Genomic DNA, 26,089 nt, shown 5'->3' with positions numbered 1-26,089 from the left:
CCACACTTGTCAGTCACTGCAAGCAAAATAATATACCAGGAAAACATCATCACTTATTAGTGAGAGTGCATGTGTCACAAAGCAGCATCCACTCCTATTCCAGCAGACCCCTTTTCAGTGTCAACCCCACAGGCCTTGTACTGCACATATGTTTCTCATGGTTAAGTCTTTTTCATTCAGATACCACTCATGACATGTGATGAACTTCCCTTGAAAGACAGCAGATAGGCAGCAGTGAAGATCCCAAAGCCATTCCATCAGCCTGCAACTGAGCAGCAGAACTGTCTGAAAAATGTAAGAAACTATTCCTCAGCTGCACAAAAATCCCTTAGGCCCATCTGTCCTATGCAGAATCAAGGGCAACGAATAAGCACTTGTCAGCCCTACAAAGGCAGGGAAAATACAGCAACCTGGACAAATCAAACTTAGCAGAACTCTCCTTTTCTTCCTTTGTACCAATGCAAACTGCACTCAAATAACAGACTTCAATATAAACAGCCTAAAAGGAAGGCTGCCAACAGAGTGACAAAAACATGTACGCTTGTAGCAGAAGAAGGAATAGCTGAGAGGAATTTGGTAAGAAATGGACACATTAACAGGTAATAAAAAGGAAAGTGAAAAACAGCAGTTTGAACAAAGGAGGACTATAAGACAGGGCATAAAAAACCCTAGACTCATCCAAAAAGCACGAAACCACATCCTTCCAATACAGTAAAACTCTACCTTTAAGATCTGAGCTTATTTTGACACGATGAATATACCACTTTTACCATATTAAATCAAAATAGGAACATAAAGAGCAGCCCTAAACTACTAACACAGTTGTCCTAAGAGAGTTTTTTAACCTTCACATTTTTTTAGCAATTAGGTGCTGTATCCATTAGAACCAGCAGACAGCACAGAGATTTCAAAGGATCTTCTACCAAAACACAGAAGACATTCATAGCTAGATTTCATCAGCCATGTCTCTCAAACTTCATGTATTCTGAATTTTTCTTACTATGTTTGTATTTAGGATTGGTCCCATTATGTGAAGGAAAGATTCCACTCATGCTTGTGGCAGACTTAATGAAATAATTACGAAGACATGAGCCTGGCATCTCTGAAATTTCTTTACATTGCTATGTGTGCTCATGTAAAACAACTACTACACTTCCAAGTATGCATGATTTCAGCAATGAGCATTACTCCACTTCCCAGTTCAAAATATTCTCAGCAGGATAACAGCATTTGAAAACTTACACTTGTAGAAAGAATGATACCTTTAAAGCACTCACAGTCTATTTATTTTCATTTCTTTGTCATCATTAGATCTGGTGTTTTGCATGCACGTAGGAACGAAAGGAAGAAGTTAAAATGTCTAGCAATACGAAAACATGCATTATATTCCATAATGAAATGATACTTCACAGAAAAAATATCTGTAGTTACCAAAACTTTTTCTGTTTTGATGGGTATTGGTTTGACGTTTTTTGATTGTTTTGTTTCAGGCTGTTGGCTAGTTTGTGGGTTTTGGGTTTGTTTTTATATTTCACTGTAAATGTTGCAGAAAGAAAAGATTTCCAAAGTTTTACTGTTACGATTTTTTTTCATTGCATAATCTAATAATGCGTCACAGTTCAAGAAAACCTGATACTAAATAGAGAATATCAATCATTCCAAACATTGCATCAAAGTCATTATTAACAGATAGCTCCTTAAACTCTGACCAAAAAGCAGAGTGACACCATTACACCACCACTACTTTGTCTGTCAGTGTCAATGACGAACATTGCCCACAGTGGACAACAACAGCATGAGATGCTTCAGCCCTTACATCTGAATTCTTTGCTGTGATCTAATCACTGCCATGATGTGACATTTGCTGGCTTAAAATGAAGAAAATTTGCTTGGCAGTATACAAGAGCTGAAAGGTCTAAATTACTAAGGCAATAAAATCTCACCAGAGGCTAGTTTCACTTGTGCAAGAACCTAGACAAACTCACTTCTTCAGTTTTAGAAACTACTGATTGGAACTGTCCATTCCCCTTGCTGGAGATGACCACCTGGAAGCAAAACCTTCTTACAGGTCAGATGCTTATTTTAACAGATACTGCCACAAATTAATTATGAAGGCAACTTTATGGCAATATAGGCTTCATATAGCAGAAGAGGAAGGAGAAGCTTCAGGAAAAAAAGGCAGGTGTAAGAAGAGGTACCTCCACCAACCTGCCTGACAGACAGAATTCTCAAGTGCTGTTCTAACAGCAAATATTATTAAGATCTGCCAAAATGATAGTCTGTATTTCCTTCCCCTATTTAATTACGAGTCATAGTTTAATCAGGAAGGAGTAGCCAAGGAAACACTTGCTCAATTGCCAAATACCAGCTGCTTAACTGAATCCCAGAGAAAGTAAGCGGTTACCAGTTTCTCTTACAAGCACCTCAGCGCCTGCTGCAACATTAACAGAAGATTCAGATAATGCAGCTAGTAGAAGTTTCCCTTTCCAGTCCTGCCTATAGCCATTTTGCCAAACAGAAGCCTGTCTCTCTGGAGTCAGAAATATAGAAAACACATAATTGAGCAGTGCAAAAGTTAAGTTGCTCTTCCTTATCCAGTCCTGGTAATGGTACTCTACAGTTTTAGTTTTAGTCCAAAAAATAGTTGAAGACATGTTCTGCACGTTGTGCATCTTTGCACAAAACTCCTGAGAATCCCTTAAAACAAGACATTGATGTCAATGTCTTTTATAGGTAATGGGAAATTGTTAGTGAAAATAAAGAAGCTGGTACAGAAACCGAATAACCAGCTACCTCTTGCCAATTTCAAGTAAAAAAAGACAGCGTTAACAGACAGGTAAAATGAAGTAAAAACACCTATGTGGAGAACTAGTATGAAAGCACATAAATTACTAAAATATGACTAAAATGGCTTTTATGTTGTGAGGAGTCATGACAGCATTTCAGATGGACATAATGATTTTCTGATGTACTGATAAACTTTTCTAATCCACAGTTTAAGATAAGAAAGCGGCAAAATACAAAGAAAGCACTGGCAAGTCATTGATGAGGTACAGCTTTTTATAATCATCTTTTGCTCAGTCTGTATAAAAAGGTATTCATCATTAGAAACATCACTGAACTTAGAGAATTGATAATTAACATTCAAATAGATAGCCATTACCACCCAAAACTGTTCAGCTGCACATTGATACAAACTGTTCGAAAACTGTAGAAATAAACTATTCTCTGAAAAGACTCAGCTTAAACAGAGCCTGATAATCCATGCAAGGAATAAGTAAATAAATAAACGCTATCTATGCTACTTATCTTAATAATTGTATTCCAGATACACTTTTAAACTACGCTCAGGAATTTTTTAAAGCCAAATCACTTTCATACACTCCTATTGCTTCCTAAACAAATTTCAAATGGATGGATGTATGACTTGCAGTAAAAATAAATTAAAATCTTTCACTGCAAGTTATTAACTACTGCAGTCTGTTAGTAGTATCTGTAGGCTTGAATTTAGTCCTTCTCTGCAATTCATGAAGACCTGCTTTTGGTGACTGAACTATGCCATAAGAGACAACCAAAATAACTTACCAACTTTATTAAAAATGGAATAGTTTTTAATAGATGACACACACACTGACACTTGCTTCCTTTCATTCTTCAGAACACAACATTCATCACAGCAAACATGTACCAGTAAGAGTTTGGCTGACAAGGTCAGAAAGGACCATGCCTCCCAGCGATTTCCACAAAGCAAATCCTGGGCATCTGAAAGACTTTCTGTTCTCAGGATTTACCATGTATAGGTCTCTTCATACTAGAAATAAATAATTTCAGAGGAAAAAGAAAAAAAATTCATTCCCTTGGTTTTGGATTAAAGTTGGGAGAAGAGAGCTCAATTTGGGTTTTTTTTCCATTTGAATGCTAAAATTGTCAAACTCTGCAGATGGTGATAATGGATGAGTAAATAGAAAAGGTTACTTATGGGAAGCCATAAATGGCTAAGGAATCTGGGGGAGAAGCAAAAGCAGGTCATTTTCCCTTGTCTTCGCTCTTACAGTAAACATATCTTATGGTAACATCAGGCGTAATAATGGAAAATACAGAAGAGGACTCCAGAAACTTTTCTCATGTACTTACACCCTAGATTTCCCATACTAAAGATTAAAAAAAAAAAATCTATGACACTTTCCAAACTCTTCCAGAAATTCAAATCATTGGCAACTAATGCTTGTGACTGGAGAACAAATGCTCTGAGAGACCACTGGCTTTGGAATTGTACATCAAGTTCCACTATGAAAGTAATTTGACCCATTTAGCGGAGTGATGGAGAGAGGAACTGAAGAATGGGGACAGGATGTACTTTCTCTTCCCTAAGGGAAGCAGCAAAAGAAGACCACAATCAATTTACATATTTGATCAAGAAGAGCTTATATAAATAATTAGTCCTACAATTATTTTCAATCCATAGCATTGATAAATTCAGTAAATTAGAAAAAAGGCCAGGGTAAAATATATCTTTGTCCAAAAAAAGAAGAAAAACCAAAACCACCAAAACCAATGGGAAACAAAACAAAGTATTATCCTCCCTGTATCTGCAAAACTTTGTCCAAACTCAAGCCACTTTTAGTCATAAAATCATAATCACACAAGCCAAGAGCTATTATTGTCTGGACAAAATAACCTTAGATAATTTGAGTAACTGCTACAGATTAAACAGATTTAGATAAACAATTTCCAGTGGCAGTATCTAAGATTATCCTTAAAATGTTACATTAAAAATGACTGCAACTAGTACAGTACTTTTTACACCTATGTATTTCTAAGACAGTAATACCACGTAGATTAGTGTAGAGACTGCTTCTGGTGACTTTTATCAAAACTTGAAAGAACCTCACAAGCAAGAAAGTGAAGAGAAGAAAACTGCTTCACCTGGAGTCCTCTCTACCTGCTGTGGTGCCATTTACAATACATCTGATACAAGTCTAGGCTGCTTTTCCTGTGAAAAATGGCCAAAGAATGACAAATGAAATATTTTCCCAATATAAACACAAGTTTTCTGAAATTGTTGCAGAATAACCTGATCTTGGGAGGGATTTCTACCTCATTCTAGTCAATCAAGAAAGAAAAGTACAAGACTGGAAACAGAAAATTAATAAACTAATATGCAAATAAATTACTTACTCTGGTGCTACCAAGTCTAAGAGTACTATTAACAAGAATACATGTTATTAAAAAGCATTTCAATTAAACTCCTCCTACTCAACAATAGTTAGATTGAAACTTTTGGTAAAATATGTTATTACTACAGTAATTTCAGTCACAGAAAAGGTCTATGTGGCTTTTTCAATGGAAAACAGAAAAATACTGGCCATCTGCAATTTGTCTGAGAACAAGCATAAATCAGAGAACTTTATTTTACCAATATTCAAACTAAGTATCTGTGAAGTAATCATCATCTGATGGCAACCCAATAAAAAACATATGATCTTAAAAAACAAATTGATTTAAGATGGAAGTCTGCTTTGCAATTAGTTTAAGGCAAGTGCTACAGGAAAAGATAGTTTAATTACTTATTTCACTCAACAAATTAAATAAATCCATGCAAATGTTACTAAAAAAGGTAGATGTTTTTCTCTAAGACCACAGATTTCACACAAAAGTGTAATTTTTTACTACACTTACCACACCACAGAACTTTTCCACAAGTGTAGTCTTTTGCACACAGTAAGAACAACTTGCACATGTGGACAAGAAATTTTAAGTGAGCATTTAACAAGTTATGTTTGCTTTTTCCTAAAAAAGGTCCAGTAAAGCTTAAAAAACAGACAGTAAACAAGCAGCTAGTACAATGTTAAAGCAAGAAAGATTAATCATTTGCTGCAGCACTGCAGCTGGGGCCTTTCCTAAGTACAGAGAGAAGCAATCAGGCAAACACTGTACACTGGTGTGGGGTCCAGATCTCAGAGGAAGGGAATAACTCAAAGATGGAAAGAAAACCATTTCAAGCATTAAGCAGACAGGTTTGAATACAGTGTTAGCACTTTCTTAAAGTGATGAAATACTATTAGAAGTATCTTTAACAGATACAGATTTAACAGAAGTAATGTTCTAAAATGTAAATACTTGGATGTAGGAACAGGGGCATATATACTTTTAGCAGCATGCATGATTTGGTACTTACACAGCATATAAAAATTCCCTTACCTCTTCTATTTTGAATCCTGAAATCAATATCTGAGTCCTTGTGTCCAGAACATAATTTATATATAAGGGGAAAAAAAGGTAAATGAAAGAAAATCCAGTTATTATCACAACAAAAAATTATGAAATACAATAATGTGAAATGTAGGAGTTAGGATCGCAGACCATCTTGATGTTAGTGCCAAGGCAGAGCTCAAGCTTCTAGAACATGATGTCTCCATGTTCCAACAATTCTGGGGAAAAGCCACTCTGAAGGAACAAAAGACGGCACTATGTTGGGGGGGGAAAAAAAAAAAATCAAAAAATTCCTGTTCCTCAATTCTGTTTTACTGATTGCCAGTGCTTAGTACAACAAATCATTTTTTATTGTAAAAACATTTTGTCTAGTAAGTTAAAATAAATTTGGCAATGTCCTTTAAGTAAAAATTGGCTTTTATTATGCCAATCTGTGTACTCAATAGTTCAAATACAACAATAAGTGTCACAATTATTCATAAATAAAGAATTTATAATTTAGCCAGCTGTACTGTATCTTTCATCTTCTTCTTTCAGGTGAAACCAGAAAAACTGTACAGCACAACACATTACCCGAAAATTCATCAAACACTGCATTGACACATCCGCATGAAAAATGACATTCATGATTACAAAAACTGTATTGTTTGCATGCATATTGTAAAAGAATAACAAAGACGACCTGTACTGGTATAATACCATAATTTGTACCAAGTGCAAATTGATTATTATTATGATTATTATCCAGTAACATCACCAGCCTTGGTGTTGATAATAATCAACTAGAGAAGGTATTGTATGAAGTCTGGTTATGCAGAGAAAAAAAAAGTTCTTAAGTGAAAATCTTGACAAAGCAGCCAGTTGCAAGTTAGCAAGTAACATCAAACTCATTCCATTAACCTAAAAAATTAACTTTTCCTCTCCTAATTACACAGGTACTGCACAGCATTTTCTCATTGACACCAAATATACACAGACTTCTTTCTGTCAAAATGAACATAATGCTATTCATAAAGCAACAGTTTCCAGCAATAAGGACAGTCTCAGTACCAAACAAGAAAGATCCTTACAGCTGCCAGAATACAGATCTTTTTAATGTAGACAAAGTTCTAAGTTACTGTCAGTTAAAAATTCAGAATACAAAATAGTTATCTCTTAAGATCAGAAATGTCTGCAGGGAGAGCAAGTCTTCTCCATGTCACTTTGCAGAGATGAAAAATAGTGTCAGAGCCAGTTCAAGTAAGTTTTTCTACTGGCAACAAAACTACAAAAAAGACTGATTATCACTCTTGCATATTTCTTCCTTACAACCCCTGCACTATCATAATGCTACACATATACCTTGATTTACTTCAGTTCTCACACCCACCCCCTCAACAATTTCCCCCACTGGCACCATCAACTTATAATTGTGATTTGAAAGAGGCAGTCATAACTGTGAGAACAGTAATTTTCTGGCACAAAGAACAAGTAACTTGAGCTCACCAGAGTTCGTCATTCCCCCTACCTTTAATGATCTGTACCACCCCCTACTTTTGAAAAGTATGTGTTGTGTTTGTCAAAGAATAAAGAGACCCTTAAGTTCCTACATACAGTTTGAAGTTCCAAGTCTAAAGTATTGTTTCTGATTAAAGAGAAAAAAGACAAGGCGGGGAGGGAAAGAAAATAATGACATTGAAGAACTCACTGCTGGTTTATTTGTTCCTACAATGCTGACTCTTCGGTATGATTGCAAAACTTCAGGTCTCTACGAACTTCAATCAAACTTTCAGTAGTACGTAAGGATTTCAGTCCAGTTAGTTCCCGCCACACTGAGTATTTCAATTCCGTATTCTGTTGATTTAAGTATAGACACACTTATTCAGTAAAATAACTTGAGAAAAGCTAATTTTCAGTCAGACAATGAGGCAGCATCACCTGCAGTGACTGAGGTAAGTATGGGGATGAGCACTAGATCAGGCTGTACAGGGAGGTTCCCAAGCTCAGGGACTCCTGAGCAAGAGCTCAGAGCTGCATCCAAACCTGGAAGCCTTGGAGAGCCAAACAAGCTGGTAGATGGAGAGCAGCCCTGGGGAGGAGGACTTGGGGGTGCTGGTGGTGGCCAGCAGGGCAAGGGAGGGGATTCTGCCCCTCTGCTTTGCTTTGGTGAGATCCCACATGGGTCTAACCCTAACCCTGCATCCAGCTCTGGGGTCCCGGCACAGGAAGGACATGGACCAATTGGAGCAAGTCCAGAGGAGCCATCAAGATGATCAGAGGGCTAGAGCAGCTCCTACAAGGAAAGGCTGAGCAAACCTTCAAGGTTGTTCAACCTGAAAAGAGAAAGCTTTAGTGTGACCTAACAGCAGCCTTCAGGAATTGAAGGGAGCCTACAAGAGAAGGATTTTTTACAAGAGCACGTACTCTTGGACAGGACAATGTGGAATGGCTTCAAAGTGAAAGACGGGAGGGTTACATTAGATACTGCAAGGAAATTCTTTGCTGTAAGGGTGGTGAGGCACTGAAACAGGTTGCCCAGAGAAGCTGTGGATGCTCCATCCCTAGAGGTGTTCAAGGCCAATTTGGATGCTGCCCTGAGAACTGGGAGAAGTAGTGGGAGGTGTCCCTCTCCACAGTAGGGAAGTTGGAACAAAATGATGTTTAAGGTCTTTCGAAGCCAAACATCCTATGATTCTATGAATTTCAATAAAAGCAGCGAGTTTTGTCTAGGCTCTTCAGACAAAGTCGTTTGTATAGAACAAACCACTATTTATAGTGTTTCTTCAGTTAGCAATGAAAATATGTTACATATCACAATAGGTAAGATTGCTTTTAACACAGAATAACCTGCTTCTTTTTTCTCTTGTACTGCATGTAAGACTTTCACATACTAGCTAAACTTGAAATATTACTCTAATACAGCAAGCTTGTATTTTAAAAAGGGTGGTGTAAGTAATGCAAAACTACTTCAAGACAGAGCTTCCAAGTAAATTTTGTGAAAGCTAGGAGACATGGGCACCTTCTGCCTGGCTTCTAACCTACTGCAGTCAAACTGCCCTGAGTTCCTCCACATTTCCCTTAAATATAACAGCAAACCTAACTGAAGTTTAAGCATCACTAAACATCTTTAGTGGCACTGACAAAAAGAGACCAGAGTTTAGATTAATAAACTTTCAGGAATGCTGACAGTCTTAAATCAACTGCATCTCCAAATGCTACTATCAAAATAAACTTCCACTTAGTAACTACTGACTTACTACATACATATATCAAATGACAATATTTCCAAAGCAAGAAGTAGAGAAAGTATTTCTTTTATAAAATACAAGACGTCATTACACTTTCTTGTAATCCAGTATTGTAATTTAAAACAGTAGTTGTAGAGTGAAAGGCTATCAACATGCATGCTTTTCAAAACATCATGTCCACATCCACTTCATAGCTTAGAGCTTAGAAGCTCCACTTAAAAAAATTTAATGGAAATGCCTCAACTTCTTCTCACAGTATTACCCAAGGAGTTCAGGAATTTAATCCAGAATTATTTCAGTCCTGGGAGTTCATTACATGATAAAAGCTAAAAAGGCCAAGCTACCTAGATTAAATGGCCATATGGGAAAAGAGAAATGAAAGCTATTAAAGTAAGTGTAGAATGGTTCTTGATGAGAAAACTTACCTGTAACTCAAATATAAAGCTTTGAGATGATCTCCTCTAAATCATGTAAGTAGACAGGAGATGTAAGAGCAGGACAGCTGCAGTGACTAAATGCTGTACTTTACATTCTCTTAGTAGCAGAAATCTTTCATACCATAGCAATTAATTTCTGCCATTCTTGGCATTACTATTAGGCTAGGATAATTACAAACTCTAAGTTGACTTTATTACAACATTTACAAGTGCTTAGTCTTGACTTTCTACGGTGACAGCAGAGTAACAAGACCGAAGCAGCCAGATCAGCCACAGAAAGAAATCCAATAGATTTTCCTCAAAAACTGGTTTAGGAAATGTTTTATTTCCAAGCTTTCTGTCAGTGTGCACCTATGCATCTCTAGAAAGTCGCCAGACCGTCTTCTAATGCATCCTATGTGTTTCCACTGAGTATCTTGGGTTCTGCACAGCTTCTGTATTCCCTTAAACATATTATAAACTGTCTATAAGTATAGCTTCAAAAGAAATAGTAATGCTTCTGAAAGGGTACAAAGTTTGGGTTTCTATTCCCCCTGTTACCAAAGACTTTCAAGAATTTCAGAGCACCTTTATGAGACACATGATGAGTATAACAGCTGATACACAGTTGATCTAATCTGATCCGCCACTAAAAGAATGAACACAAAACTTTACTAGTATCCTACCTCAAAAAAACTAATAATAATTACTACTAGTACTAAAATAACTACCTAGTACTAAAACAACTCTTAACAGTATAGCTCCAATATGCTTATATGTTCATTCTGTATAAACAAAACCAATCTATAATGGAAGACACACACATGGGATGCTCCTTAAACATGAAGGCTTATCTCAACTTTTTTTTTTTTTTAAAATTGAAAGCTTTTCATCCAGAGACTTCAATCTTCTGTGATACTCTGGAAGAAAATACACAGTATTATTTTGAAAAACACCAAAAAAAAAAAATTTCAGAACATTCCAGAGGATGTAGGGGTAATAAACCAGAATTTCTTGAACTCATTTCTCAGAGGCATGCATTTCATACAGAAAGCAGGAAGAGCCTAAACTGATCTGACAGAAAGCCTGCACAGTTTAGTAACCATAAAAATAAAAAAAAATTAAAAAGGTAAATATTTTAATATTTATATATTAATAATTGCAAATATGTGAAGTAGCAAAAGAACGTCCAAGTGCTGGATAACCCTCAATAATCAAACCTTCTTTGAAACTTATTAACTTTGGGACACGCAAAACTTTCCACGCAGGACACTGAAGTAACACCCAACACTTTCAGGCTAGAAGTGACCAACTTAAAAGTCCAAATGTGACACCACAAGTTACTAGAACTCAATGGTTTAGAAAAGTTTCCAAATTTCTTAATACTGAATACATATACGTGTATATACGTGTGTGTGTGTGCTTGTGCATATATATTTGTCTCCAGACTATAAAACAGACTACAGACTTTAAACTGTAAAACGGTTCCAGCCCCTGAGAGTATCAATTAATTTCCCATTTCTCACAACTTCATATCACAGATCCACAGCACTGGAGCCACATACCTGCAAGGCTGAAGTCGCACACCCAAGGGACATGTTCCCTCTATCTCCGCCTTACTGGAAACGCCATCTTCACCCCTCCACTCAAAGAGACCCTTTCTCCTCAAGCCGTGGGATTCTATCGCCTGCCCAGGACCCTCCACAGAACCGGCAACTCCTCCCGAGGGTAGGAACGGGTGGGGCGGGGGGTGTGAGGGTTTCCTTTCCCCTAGCAGCCGAGAGCCACCTTCCCCCGCGATGGGCACACAAGGCAGGACAGGGACAGACGCTCCCCCGGCCCACGAAGACTCCCTGACAGTTTCGGGAGAGGAACCCTCAAAACCCCCACCCCGCCTGTGACCCCCCCCCCCACCACGCCCGCCCCGAAAGTTCTAGCGCGGCCCCCGCAGCCCCAGCCCGCTCCTCCGCAGCTCCCCACGCCGTCGGGGCGGAGAAGACACCCGGCCCGCACCCCCTCCTGTCACTCCGCAGCCCACACCGCAAATACTCCGCAGGTGGGCGGGGGGGCGGCGGGCCCGGCCCGCCCCGCCCCCGAGCCCCTCGGGTGCCCTCCAGCCCCTCGGCGGGGAAAGGCCAGGACCCCCACGGCCCCCCGGCTCCGCACTGACCTGACGAGGGGGGGCGCGGCCGCCGCTCGGGGCTACAGCGGGAGCTGCCCCCGCCGCCGCCGGCCCTCCGCTTCCCGGCCTGTCCTTCTCCGAGCGCCACCGCAGGGCAGAGAGCAGAGGAGCCGGAAGCGCGAGGCGGAGGGAAACACCGGCCCCTCTTTCCTTTCCCAAGAAAATTTTAAAAAGAAAAAAGGGGGATTTAAAGGGCTCGGCCCGGAGTTTAAAACAAAGAGGCGGAAATAGCCGAGTGCAGCCCGAGCGGAGCCGAGCGGGGGCGCCGCGCTCTTAGCGCATGCGTGCGGGATGCTCACCCGGGCACGGTGCCGGCCGCCCCCTCCTTCCCTCCCCCGGGCCGCGGGGCCGGCGAAGGGGGGTCCGGAGCCCCCGACAGGCCTGGGCCCAAGCCATGTTCCGGTCACAGAACCGCAGAGTACGCTGAGTTGGAAGGGAGCCATCAGGGTCATCGAGTCCGACTCTTATCCTTCCTTACACAGGACACCCTTAAGAATCATACTGTGTGCCTAAGAGCATTGTCCAAGCGCTTCTTGAGCTCTGATAGGCTTGGTGCTGTGACGACTTCCTTGGGGGACCTGTTCCAGTGCCCATCCACCCTCTGGGTGAAGAACCTTTTCCTAATACCTAACCTAAAGCACCTCTGACACATCTTCAGGCCATTCCCTCAGGTCCTGTCACTGGTCACCACAGAGAAGAGATCAGCACTTGCCAGTCCATCTCCCCTGATGAGGATGTTGGAAACCCCAATCCCCCCTCAAGTCTCCTCCAGACTGAACAGACCAACTGACCTCAGCCACTGCTTGAATGGCTTCCCCTCAAAGCTCTCCACTGTCTTCAGTGCCCTCCTTTGGACATTAATGGCTTAATACCTTTCTTACATTGAGGTGCCTAGAACTGTACATAACACTCAAAGTGAGGCCACACCAGCACAGAGTAGAGGTAGGAGCAGAGGCTGGGTGCCCTACCTTGAAAAATGCATGCAACTTGTGAGTGGGAAGGTCATATCAGCAGAGGTGGTTGGCTTTTAGGCAGGATGTGCCTATGCATGGCTCCAAGCCACCTCTTCTCCCTGAAAGGTTTTCCTCAAAAGCACACAGGTGTCTTTCCAATTGATGAGAGTGGAAACTTGAGTAGGAGCTGGGTGGAAGGAGAAACTTTAATAAGAGTGCTGGTCGCACTGTTTCAAACAGTAGGTGGCTCAAAACACTCCTGACTGCTGAAATTAAAAAAGATCCTGTCTTCCTGAAGGTGTGAAGTCACAGGTCAAAGAGCATGCATAAAGCTTGGGAAGCCCATGCCAAGTTCAAGTTTGCACCAAACAGCTGAATTTTTAACTTGCAAAGACAAGTACTTAAAAATTCACCTGTCCAAAGACTAAAGACACCAAACCGATCTTCCCAAATATGCATATATTTTGAATGTAATCCTTTAAAATACCTGCATATTTCCCTCTTTTCTTTCTTCTTTTCCAACAAAGAATGAGCCATGACACAATCTTCCACCTTGTCTAAAAATGCCATTGGAAATGGGCTATCTGATATGGCACAAGCCCTCCATGTTCTACAAACTACTGAGCTTTTATTGCGTGCCAAGACAGGGGTTGTACTTGGCTCTGGGAGCTATGTTTTCCAGATGCTAAGCCTGAGTTAATGGAAAATATGTCATCATTTTAGATTTCCTTTGTTTCAGTTCAAGGGTTATGTAGTTACATGAGTGCATCTTGTCTATCTGAAATATAAATTCTCTTTCCAGTTTAACCACAAATTACTTTGTATGGGCCTTTGTTGTGTGTTGTAGAAAGTAATGGGGCTTCCTATCCGACCCCTGGAACTGGGGTTTAGGTAGCCAGAAGCAAAAGCAACAAACTATAAGAATGTGCATGAAATTATAAACTGCATGCCTGCTTTTTTTGTTTGGTTGGCTTATTTTTCCTAGTGTTTCCAGACCAAACACTACAAATTGGGAAACCCATTAAGGCCATGGTGTATAGCTGTTGACTTTCTCTTACTATAGAATTTTTTTAGAAGATGACACCCTAAGCAAGATGATACAGCCATGCCTACTACAACAATCTACTGTAATATACCCAGAATGACAAGATGACAAGACCCTCAGAGCACAGTGGTTTGCTCTCTTCTCAATCTCATCACCTAACATCAGTTCTAATGCCTTCGGCAATACTATTAAAGTGTGTGTTAGCCATAAGTGATGTTTTTGAAATATAAGCCTTTTCATTGACTACAGTATCTAATATCACAATTAGAGTGCCTTTTCTGAACTACAACACTGGATATTGGAAGAGAAGTGAAACTTTTTGTTTGCATTCATTGCAGTCAGTGAGCCGTGGTCAAACTACAGAATTTCAGAGAGTGACTTGAGGAGAACTAGAAACTGCATTTAAAGGAGGCTTGAAGTTAGCTTTACAAGCATTAGTCTTCACAATTTTCACCCAAATAAGAGCATGATGTGAACATGAGTAAATTGAATCTCTATCTTCCAGAAACATGTATTTCCTTGCTAAAACAATTCATGGAACAGAATCTGAGAACTTCTTGACAGAAAAAAACCCCAAACATCTCAGATTTATCTTCTTTAGGTCTTCTTAGAGTGAAAGGGAACTGGTCAGCATGAGCACGTTAATAGTAATGGTATAAACAAAGAAATTACTAGAAACCAAACAAAGCAACACATTTTCATAAACAAAGCAGAAAAGTAGCAAATAAAATTAATAAAGCACAAAGCAGGAAAATAAAGGACAAAATTACTGTAATTTAAGACTTACCATGATAAAGTGGTTAGAAACAGAAACATTGAGAACTAACATTTCCAGTAGTTTCTTGGAGCACAAGAGCTACATTGATTCTGTAGATCTGTGAATAAGACTATTTGCGAGTGCTGAGAGAGCCTGGCTTGGCTGTTTGATGGCATTGCAAGGTTACTCCCCAACTATTACCTTTTTGATATCATGGTGACCAGGCAAGTCCCTCAGTACTGGAGAATAGTAAATATTTCACCTGTCTTTGAAAACAGTAAGAAAGATAATTTAGAGAACTACAGCTTCCCTCTGGTTCCTGAGAATCATGGAGAAATCAAAAATCTCAGAGCTAGGCTCAAACATCTTGCAGCCTAAAACCAAAGACCTCAAGCATTGACCAGCTTATTTCTTATACACAGATGTACCAGGCACAAATTATTTAAGCACCATATTCTAATGGGTCAGTCTATAAGATATGGGCATTATCAGAACATACACACAGACAATGTGTGAAGTTGGAAGGAGTGTTTGGAGATCACTCAGGAGAGTCTCCATGCACAAAGGAGGATAAGGTAGAGCAGCAGTGTCGCTTTAGTTATCACCAGACCAAGCACTGCCATTACATTATAGATTCTGCATGGTCATCCTAAGGATTGAATGATAACTTCACTCTTGTCCCAGAATGATAACTTCACTCTTGCCCATTCAACAGTCTTTTGAATGTCAATTTCACCACAGTTACATTCTGGCTTCAGAGATGAGGTCTATTAATACTCTGATCTGAAAATAAAGACCGAGAGATCCTTTACAGGAGGAGCTATGAGCTACCACCCCCTACGGACACAGCTGCATAGGGGTCAGACCAATCAACCAGCAAACTTCTTGACAAGAGACTATTTGGATGTTCACTGCTCCCCAAATTCTGACATTATGAAATATGGTCCAGCATTTTGTTATAGATGTTACCTGAGCATAAGCATAGTAACCATAAGTTTTTAACGCCATAACTATTATGCAACATCCTGCATCTATATAATAGTAGGAAATTCCTGTTTCTTTCAATAACCTTTAATATTTTGGCTTTGGTGAGTTGATATCTTTCTCCCTGTTGTCCTTGCTAAAGAATTGATAAAGCATTCTCTTGCTCTAGCTAAACAGTTTTATTCCTAAACTGATCTACATATTTTTATTTTTTTTTTATGATTTAAGGACACTATAAAATTCAGAGAGGTTTAAACCCAGGTGATAAATATTTAACTATACCCTCAGGCATTCCAGCCCACTTGAGCTGTTCAATTGTCATTGTTATTTGGCTTTCAAGGTCCTCCATTTCCTATGGAAAAAAAAATTCTTGATTTTCTCTCTGGTCTCAATGTCAAATAAATCAAGTTCATTCCCTAGCCAAATCCACTGAACTGTACAAGACAAACTGATTCAGCAATCATTTGTAAAAGAGGAAAAAGCAAATACCAGTTGTTTAAGTATCTCTAGTCTTACAAATATTTCCACTGGTAAGTGAAAGATTAATGCTCTTGCCAAAACGTGTTAGCTAGCAATTAGAAACTTCTGGTTATGGAGTCTTCCTCACGAGAAAACCTCTTAATGTTTCAAAGATGAGCATTAGATAGAAAACTGGAAATAGTGAGGGATTTAGTGACTCAAAAAATAAGAATCTTTTGCCACTAATTACTTATATAAATACAGCTTAGATCCCTTCAACGATCTGGGCTTTAAACACAAAAGCTTTAGCAATATACTTACTTCTAAATTATGAAATTTGTACTGAGGGCAGGGGGCAGCAGGGAGAAGCAAAACAGAAACTATTGCTCAGTTCCCAGGAGTTCTGCATCTTGGATATTCTGTTCTCAGAACCTGGAGCTTGCTCCAGTAAGAGGAAAATTATCAGCAGTCTACTGCATTGCGTAAGGCAATGTGTTGTCCCTGTGACTGTCATCTATAGATACTGCATTGATACTGAGGAGGAAGTTCTCTTCCTGATTTCTTTATGATCATCAATTTTAATTTGGTTCCGACATCTACAACAGGTTCTAGTATGCCAGACTGAACACTGAGAAGAACACTGGCCAGTCTTTTGATAGACTACACAAGTACAAACCACAAACATCAATACTTAAATTCCAGCAATTCATTTTCAGATACACTTTCACGCAACCTGTACAAAATTAGAAACAGAGGTGGTAAACTAGAAGTAAAGTCTGTAAAGAGGAGCAGGCTACAGGAGAAAGGAACATTTAGAAAAAGCGATAAAAATAATTGCTTCTTGACTATCCATCATTTTCTGATTTACCACTTAGACACACACAAGTCCATGGGACCAGATGGGACCAACCCAAGGGTACTGAAGGAGCTGGTGGAGTCACATAATTTTCAATCATTTACCAGCAGATGTGACTAAAGAGGGAGGTCCCAGGTGACTGGAAGTTAGTTAGTGTGACACCCATCTACAAGAACGGCTGAAGACACAACCCAGGGAGCGACAGTCCTGTCACTCTGACAGTGGTGTCAGGGGAGGAAATGGAGCAGATCATGTTGAGTGCAATTATGCAGCCCACACAGGACAACCAGGGGAATCAGGCTCAGCCAGCAAAGGTTTAGGGAAAGCAGGTGCTGCTTGACCAACCTGATCTCCTTCTATAACATGATGACCCACTTAGTGGGTGAGAGAAAGGCTGTGGATGTTGTCTCTGTGAACTTTGGCAAAGCCTTTGACACCATTTCCCACAGCATTCTCCTGGAGAAACTGGATGTTGATGGCTTGGATTGGTGCACTATTGGGTGGGTAAATATCTGTCTGAAGAGCTGGACCAAGAGAGTGGTGGCAAATGGAGTTACATCCAGCTGGCAGCTGGTTGCAAGCAATTTTCCCCAGGGCTCAGTATTGGGGTCACTCTTGTTTCACATCTTTATCAATGATTTGGACAAAGGAACAAGTGTCCCTTCAGTCAGCCTGCAGATGACATCAAATTGAGCAGAAGTGTTGATCTGCTGCTGGATTGATAGGCTGAGGCCAACTCTATGAGGTTCAACAAGGCAAAATGATGGGTCCTGCTCTTGGGTTATAACAATCCCATGCAGTACCACAGGCTTGAGGGAGAGAGGCTGGAAAACTGCCTGATGGAAAAGGACCTGGAGGTACTGATTGATGGCTAGCTGAACATGAGCCATGACTGTGCCCAGGTGGCCAAGAAAACCACTGGCATCCTGGCTGATCCTGACTCATATCACTTACTGTCTTTTGTGCTGAAGTGCAAATACTTCCTTCCATGTAAAGACACATATAGCCCATGTTGTGATCTTCAGCAAGGCACAGGGATTCCTGAGGCCTTTAACAATTTCCTTTTTAAACCTGTCCTGAGCATCCTTGGACTCTCCCTCCTAAGTTTTCCAATTCTTTGCAAGGCTTCTCTATAGCATTTTTCACAATGGTATTACAAGAGATTAATGAATTATCTTGGAAGTAGATGGACATGTCCAGTATGCTGTTGGAAAACATTTTTTCCCTATAAATGTGGACACCTGGTAATTCATCCATATGGAATTGGACAAGTAATTAGGAAAGTCCACCACAGGATTTATAAATTTATGATCAGGTTTCTTGTGGCAGGAAAAACAGGGGGATATCATGATGATATGCTAAAGTTTGTCAGATCAGTGACAATAGCAGAGGTACTGGAGTGCAAATGTTTCCAGATGCTGCTGCAGCTTTTGAAATGAAGTATGCTCTTGACCAAGGAATCAGGAGAGAGACATAAGGAGTAAAAAAGGCTCAATAATAATATTTTACTGCCATCAAGACCTCAGGAATTCATATGTTTACCTTCTGATTATAAACATCTGGGGGACTAGCATATTAATACTGTGTCAGCCACAGCCACAAACAGCCACCCCACTCTGAAGAAACAGTTGTAGTCCATTATGAAAAAGTTATCTTATGACAAGCTGCATCATATGCCTGGACTTGAGTATAGCAAGAATAGGCTGCACCCGCAGGCACAGGGGGAAAACATGTCCTGAGCAGCTTTAGATGGGAGTTGATGGGACTTTCCACTGTGATTGTGTTCAAAGAGCTACAGGGATTCTGTATGAGACCTTCTGTACTAAGTGACACAAACCATCCCGTGAAATACCTGGATCTGCATCATGTAGTGATTCTCACGGCCTTTCTTAAAGCAGGAATTACTAACACCACCACCTAATTACCACGAAGCTCCACAAAAGCATGTGAGCTACTCAACTTTAGGCAGAGACTCCCAGGACTGAAAAAGATTCAAATGTGTATATATATGAAGGGCAACAAGATGTCTGAAGCTGCTTGATTAAACCAGTTTGCTAGTGACCTGGACCTTTCAAGAGCTGTACCCACACCTAGGAACTACCTTTTATAATTTAACATTCAGTTAGATAATGTGATTCAGTGAAAAATAGCCACCTTGGCAAGGCACTTGGCAAGGCAAGGCCCTTTAATATAAATCAGTTTATTTCTGGTTGATTTTTGTGACCCTGTCTCACAGGGGAACAAGTTTCCTGCTTCTGTGATATATACCTGGAAGAGTTTATACCAAGAAGGAGGAACAGATAGAACCTTGGACAAAGAGAAATGTTCAATGATGAGTGAAAATCCCCAAAGTAGCTATTTCTTTTGGATGAGATACTGATACAATTTTGTGGGATAATTGTCCAAAGACAGTCTTAGACATCTCAAATTGAAGGCAAATCTCTTGTAGATATTGACACTGAAAGTGTTTGGACTGTATTCCTCTTTATAATCACAGAACCTACTCATAAAACTTTACCTGGTTCCTCCACTTCTCCATGATCTGATACTGCATAGTATTTTTCCTTTTTATCTAAGAGAATGGCCAAGGAGCAAAGCAATGGGCTGTGTGAGAAGAATAAAAGGAGGCTGGGAGATAGGCACTCTGAGATCTGCTAGGCAAACTAAACAGGGGAAAAATTGAACACAAATTAATACTAAGGGAGAAAAGAATACTGCAGAGAAGGAGGAAAAAAATTAAAACAAACTTTGAGCATCTGTAGGAGGGGAGAAAGAGGGCAAAGAGAGAAAGTGGAGGAAAGAGCATATGAAGTTTGGATTTATTTTAAGTTTTACAGAAAATGCAATAAGTATACGTAAAAGCCAATTCCCCATTTATCACTTTCAGATATTCTGCAAACACACTTCTCTATTGCAGGAGACTTGAAAGCATTGGTAGGGAAAATGAAATGGGTGTCTCCCCTTCTGTTTGTGTCCTCCACTTTGGGTATCCCCCCTTTTGTTATTGAGCCTAAGAGGTTATGTGGCAGTGTCTCAAGGTTATGTGCCATGACCTAAAGCCACCTGGCTTGTTAGATTTATTGTATTTTCAAATTGACAGTAGTGCATTCTTCTTATTTTCAAAACATATGCTGAACTAGGACATAGTTGAAGCTGTGAATTTATGACAAGTTTTGAAAAGACATTTAGAATGAAGGCCTTCTTTTAAAATGCAGCCACTGTAAAGCCCAGGAATTTCTGGGTTGCTTTTTTTTCATATTTCTTTTAAACAGCTTTAGTAAAGGAATTGCTGATTTGAGGCAGTTAGCCTTTGTCCAGCAACATGTACCAAAGCCTGCAACACTTTCAGGCTTATGACTAATCTTTTTACAGTAGTTTATACTGAAGAATCCTAAAATTTGAATACTAACTATCTCCTCTAAGTCCTCTTCACTTCTACAATATCTGCCCCATTCTGTAACTGCACACGTGGATAGTTTTTCTACACAACTGTAGAAAAACTTGTTCCCTCAAAACCAAAGAAATAAATCAGGTCTCTGAGTGGAAAAAGGGCAAGCATTTCAGCAGGAGATCTGTAATTGCCTATCTAAAACTCCTTCTGCACTGGCCACAAAGGAGCTTCCCTTAATGACATACTCACTGAGCCTAACAAATGAAGTGAAGGCCTGGCTCCTGTACACCTTCTTCCTCCCAGGTTTAGTAAGGACTGCAGCTCTTTCCATCAAGAGGGCTACAGTGATGTAGTGTCTCAACCCAGCCACCTGCTATCATAAACCTCGTGACAGCTAGGTCACCACTTTATTGCTGTGAATATCTTGGAGATTGGCAAAGGAAATCAAAGATTTGGAGGAGGCAGACATAAGCCATTTTTCTTAGGAAAACAAAGATCAAAATAAGAAGGCTACAGCTTAATGTAAGACATACTATTATTTCAATCAGGGATTCCCATAAAGAAGCAAATCTCAATCATGTTTTTGTGGCACGCATAGCAGTCATCCACTGATTAATAGTTTCTGCCTGGATTAATGAGTCAGCCAAATCACCCACACATATGAAAACTACAGATAAAATTTATAAGAGCTGTCATTTTCCTTGAGGAAAAGGCAGCTCTGATTAATGAATCTTAGTCTGCTAAGGTTCCCAGTCATGGACAGCAACACATTTATTCCTTCTATGAATTCTGAAGATTATGTTACTCACTAATGATTAATGACTTGGGGTATTTCAAACTGGTGCAGTATAAGAAGCATTGCATAATCACTCTGGAATTCAGGCATCTCGTTTTGGTTTCTTAAATCAATACCTTTAGCCCCTTTTGAAATATATTGGCCTTTAATTATTTTTTTTAATAAGAAGCAAAATTGAGTTAGAACCTAGCTTCTATTCTTACATCCCTTTTAGGTTCCCTCAATTTTTGGCTTGAATGAAAGTGTATCATGTTTCTAAGAGAGCAAAAAACAAAACTACAAGCACTGCTGAAGTACCAACCATGGTACTAGCCTGCTTTGAAATCTGGATTTTTTTCTTAACATTTTCTTCCTTATTTTTACCTCAAATGCTACCTTATTAGCACTGTTTTGGTGGTTTTGGAGAGCTAGTCCTCACTGTTAACCTGAAAGAAAACTAGGCTGACAGTAAAGGACTTTGGAGAAGGTGAGCAGTTAACAAGGCAAATACCAATTATATGGCTCCTTTAGCCATCATTCTCTGAAATCAGATCCAGCTCCTAATGTCAACTAACCAAGTTTGTGGATACAAAGTTTTGCATTAAATTTATGCTTAAGGCATTTAAATTAAATTTTCATTATATATAAAGAGAGAATCAAATCTTCAGATTTATCTCCAGTCTAATGAAGTGGTCAATCTGCTCAATAGGCTGTGGCATGGACTGAGAACAATGTTGGGGCCATCTGAGCTGGGGTTGCAGCTGTTCTATGTTCCTTATTTAGAGATTAACAAATCCCTCAGCAGATTCCTACAGGAAGACCTTTCTCTTTGGAAGGGATGGGTGAGAGTAGGAAGGGGTTCTCCTGGAGAGTCCAAATCTCTGTCAAAGAGAATTCTGTTGAGTGCTGTGGGTTAGAATTTAATCAATTATTGAAGATAATAATCTAATGGTTAATCTACACCCATTTATTTAAAGATTCAGCTTGGCTCATTTAACACTGGGCAGTTCAAAGATTTGTTGCATGCTAGAGCAAACAGTTCCCATACAGGTTCTTTTCACTTTCCAGAGTTCAGTGTCATTATGACATTTGCATACTGAGCAGCCATCCATGACTTCATTACAACAGCCTCTTCGGTCAACAGTACCAGCTCAATTACCATGCTATCTGAAATACATATAATGCTCAACTATCATTAAAAAAGCACAGCAATCAAAAAATCTGCATGAGCTCAGAGACCCCCACTTGAGTAAGTGGCCTCAGAAGTAATTCCTCCTCATTAGCCCCATGTCTAATGCCAGATGGACACTAAACAACCTGAAACTCTCCTGAATACAAAACAGCACATGATTCTCCTTTGAGGAGGAGAAATTATCTCAACAACAATTTTTGGCATTTTCTGATTTGTTAATGTGTGTAGCCTTCGAGTGGTGTAACATGGAAGAGTTACTGTGTCCTGAAAATAGAAGCTGAGGTCCATTTGACGTGATCTGATCCTTTTAGGTCCCTGGATTGTAACTCACATTCTGTACAAACAGAAAACATACATACTTTGATTTTTTCCTGACTGTCTTTTGCCCATTAAAAATCTACTTTTCAGCCCCACTTGTGGCCTTCCTACAGATGCTAGGAAATCCATTTCCAATGTGTTCTCCAGAGGTTCTTCTCTCTCTCTGGTCAGAAGAAAACCTCTTAATCTGTGCTTCCCTGCCCAGGACAGGACCCAGACCAGTACTGGGATACCATAAATCTTCTCCATGTTCTTTTCTACCCACTCACCCCATGAGCCTCCAGTGAGTGGGTTTAAATACTGACAAGGTTCTCGTGCACAGCCACTCTCCCCAGTATGCAATCCCCACAGACAGTACAGCTCCATCTGTGCCACATTTCCAAGCATGTGGAGGAGGATCTGCAGGCGGCAGGTTTATTTCAGTGGCATAGAACTTCCATAAGCTTTTGCAGCCCTGAGTGGGCAAAGAGTTGGAGGGCAGTAAAGCTGCCAGCCCACCTTTCTTCCCTTCTCACAAGTCAGCTTTAATATCAAAGAGCAAACTGCAAACATAGAATGAAACAAGATGCCAGGCTTCTGAAAAGCAATGCCAGTGATTAATAGTGTGATCATGCCAAGACATTTGTGGGTTAGCTTACTGCAGTTCAGATTTAAAAAAGAAAATTGAGAAATGTATTTGCATGATGAGAAATGCATGAAAGACTCACAGTGACAGGGTATTACTATGGTGACCAGTGTAGCATCAGATTTAGATTACAGTGATAAGAGATGTTGATGCAGAATCCTGGTTCCTGAAGCAGCCAGACCTTTAAGGGAGCTGCGTACACTTTAAAAGGATGATGAAGGTGTTTCCCAGAGATAACAAAGCAAAAACACAGACAGAAACACTGTCCTAGCCATGCAGAAGTTTGGAGCTGAGATCTGAGGGCTCTTGGATTCCCAAGTACAGCTCTAAAACTACAGCACTACTTCTTCAATATTTCTACTGCAAAAGACAGAAAACAAGCAGAAACAATGGGTGCATTTGTGAAGCTGGATACCAGAAGAATACAAAGACTGTATTTTTAGCTTCTTATGAGGAAAATATCACAGCTCAGTTGTTTTCAGCTTGCACATTGATGTTTTGTTGCTAAGGAAGCCAGGGCAAATCATGGGATACAAGGCTCAGACTCAGGAAATTGAAAATAATCCCAAAGTCCATATCTAACTATAAATCACACATTATTTTTTAGAAGAGCTATCTATAAAGGGAAACACATTGTCCCGTAGCTTTGTGATCATTTTCCTCTGAAAAACCTTCATATTTTGAGCATGCCAAACAGATAGTATTCCATTTTTGTGATAAGCTGAAAGCATGTACCTGTGTTAGACTTCAGGTCTACCCTGTTCCTTGCTAAGTTGGTTTTTGTTTTGTTTTGTTTTGTTCTCTCCAATAATATGTTCATAAACTTCTTCAGTCGTCTTCTGCTACTTTCATCCTGGATTAGGCCATTAGTCTTTTCTTGTTTGCACCTAGTTCTGCTACTACAGATTATACCACCAACTTTCCTTAGCCCTCTACAGTAGCCATCATCTAGCTTGACTTGCAGAAGCCTCTGACTCCCTTTATTCCTGTAAGCTTTTCTTAAAGCTTTACTTGTAAGAATCCCAGCTTATTTGCCTGACTGTAACATGACACATTACAAGTTTATTTTTTTAAAACACTAGTAACTTTTGAAATCAGGATAAATCAAGGCATCATAGTTTCATGAGGAACGGGCAGTAGGAACCAAGTACTACTCCTGTTAGCTCTGGAATGCTAACAGATTGCAGAGATTATTTCAGAAAATGAGCTGAAACAGTGTTCAGGAAGCTGTGACATAGTATTGTAGAATATTTTTTTCACAAGAGACCTCTGGAGGTCTGTGATCCACCACTTGCCCCATCACTTGTTTAAACTCCATGTTTAAAGGAGTGCCAGCTGAACCAGGGTGCCTCAGGACTTGTTCAGTAGAGCAGGGAATATCTACAGAAGTGCAGATCCCAAGGCTTCTCTGTATCTGCCTTCCTCAGTCAAGCATCTTACAGGGGAATAAAGGGGCCCCTTTGGTCTCTGGCAAGTGTCTTTGGTACTGTCCCTCCATACCGCAGAGAAGAGGCCTGTCTCTTTCCAGACCTTGTGGTATTTCTCCACCACAAGGAAGTTGAAGATATCCAAAAGAGTCCTCCTCTCCCTTCTTGTCTCCAGACTGTATGAAAGTCTTTTCTCCATCCCTTTCCAGATGTACTGTGCTCCAGCACCTTCTCTGTCTCTGTGGCATCTGCTGGGCTTTTTCCATGGAGTCAGTGGCTGCCCAGCTTCAAGGATGCAAAACTGGGCACAGGTCTCCAGATGCAGCCAGGCTCACTGGTGCTGACGCAAGGAGAAAAACAACTAAATTGTTGATGAAGTAGCACAGAAGCAAATTCAGGCAGCTGAGTCTGTTAGAGTCATCTGAAGCACTGGTGCTCTTGGTGCTCTCCTGAACTTGACAGGGGAATTATTGGGTAAGAAGTTTTTGTGTACCAGATACTGATTTTTCCAGGAGGAGACATCTAAGTGTGAGTGGCATAGAATCAGGTGTATAGAACTGTTCCTTAACACTGTGCCAGCCCTGCAGGGGAACATTATTTAGAACTCTCCTCAGGGATGCTGGACTAGATGTGTTTCTTTCCACTGTCTTGTGCCTTAAGTCCTTGTACCTGATTTTCTTTGGCTTCATAAGAGGTAAAAAAGTGACAGGTTTTAGATTATAATCTATTTTATGCCATGAGATCCCTTAAATAATTGTACTTATTAATTTTGGTTTTCATTTCTGTCAGACACTGATGTGTGAAATAGTGATCCAGAGTCTAGCACAGTAAAATGAATACTGTCTCACTGTCTGCCTGTCTACCCAGGGCAGAGGGATTTCTTGTCCACGAGAAAACCATTGAAAGGCTCCCTAACCTTTATGTGGAATATCTACACACTCCATACTAATACTTAAACATTGACAAAAGTATTTTAATTCACATTTTTGTAAGTACCTTTCAGAAACTGCTCAAAGACTTGTCTTTGTACAATGATCTAAATGCTATCCACTTCCATTGAAACAAATTGTTTTCAGGACTAAAGAATTAATCCAAAATTGTCTCTGAAACTTCTTTTCTTAAAAAGACAGAATTAATTTTAGACACAAAAATCCACAGAAATAATTTTATTATTATTTATTTTATAATTGTTGAATTTGGAGCTGGACTTCAAAATGATTGGTTATTTTTGTATTCTAAGTAGCTTGACTAAGATTTAAATTTTAGAAA

General features: G+C 39.7%; 1 protein-coding gene across 5 annotated transcripts in view; it reads right to left on the bottom strand.

Annotated features, from left to right (window-relative positions):
- The window catches only part of PCGF3 (polycomb group ring finger 3), a 55,700-nt gene extending 41,853 nt beyond the window's left edge, over nucleotides 1–13,847 (bottom strand). For 2 of the 5 annotated variants that reach the window (XM_054003015.1, XM_054003019.1), the window contains exons 1-3: nucleotides 12,027–13,847; nucleotides 7,901–8,046; nucleotides 6,202–6,238 (exon numbers count right to left, since the gene is read on the bottom strand). The gene's annotated coding sequence lies outside the window, so the exon portion shown is untranslated. Of the gene's footprint in view, nucleotides 1–6,201; nucleotides 6,239–7,900; nucleotides 8,047–11,421; nucleotides 11,533–12,026 lie in introns of those variants that run through there. The other 3 variants (XM_054003016.1, XM_054003021.1, XM_054003020.1) reach the window with 2 other exon arrangements.
- Nucleotides 13,848–26,089: the final 12,242 nt, after the last annotated feature.

Source organism: Vidua macroura, chromosome Z (genome assembly GCF_024509145.1).
Source record: "Vidua macroura isolate BioBank_ID:100142 chromosome Z, ASM2450914v1, whole genome shotgun sequence".
Lineage (NCBI taxonomy): Eukaryota > Metazoa > Chordata > Aves > Passeriformes > Viduidae > Vidua > Vidua macroura.
This window is presented reverse-complemented; position numbering and strand designations above follow the sequence as displayed.